The sequence below is a fragment of the Gavialis gangeticus genome, unplaced genomic scaffold, assembly GCF_001723915.1.
Source record: "Gavialis gangeticus isolate Ggan-Ray unplaced genomic scaffold, GavGan_comp1, whole genome shotgun sequence".
Classification (NCBI taxonomy): domain Eukaryota; kingdom Metazoa; phylum Chordata; order Crocodylia; family Gavialidae; genus Gavialis; species Gavialis gangeticus.
Genome location: NW_017729017.1, coordinates 10,862,934 through 10,863,489, shown reverse-complemented (window position 1 = coordinate 10,863,489; position 556 = coordinate 10,862,934).

The window sequence follows — 556 nt, the reverse complement described above, 5'->3', positions numbered from 1 at the left end:
AGACCTTGGGGGCTCAGACAGTAAAGAAATTCTTCTTTATGTCCAGCCTGAAATGGTCTTGCAGTAGTTTATAACTGTTTGACTGTGTCATCCCTTGGGGCGCTTTGGTGAAAAAATGTTCCCCCAGATACTCGTGGTCACCCCTCATAAACTTACAGGTGGCCATCAGATCACCCCTGAGCCTGTGCTTTTCCAGGCTAAAGAGCCCAATGGCTCTCAGCCTGTTGTCGTAAGGTCTGTTTTCCTGACCTCTGATCATGTGCATGGCTCCTCTCCGGACTCTCTCAAGCCTCTCCCCATCCCTTTTGAACTGGGGAGCCCAAAACTGGATGCAGTACACGAACTGTGGCCTCACCAAGGCTGAGTACAAGGAGATAATGACATCCCAGGATTTGCTTGAGAAGCATCTATGGATGCAAGCCAACATATTGCTCGCTTTAGTAGCTGCAGCATCACATTGCGGGCTCGTGTTCATCTTGTGGTCAATGATGACACCCAAGTCTCTTTCGGGGGGCCGAAAGCCCCCCTGGCTCACCAAGGGTGTCCGGGAATGCCT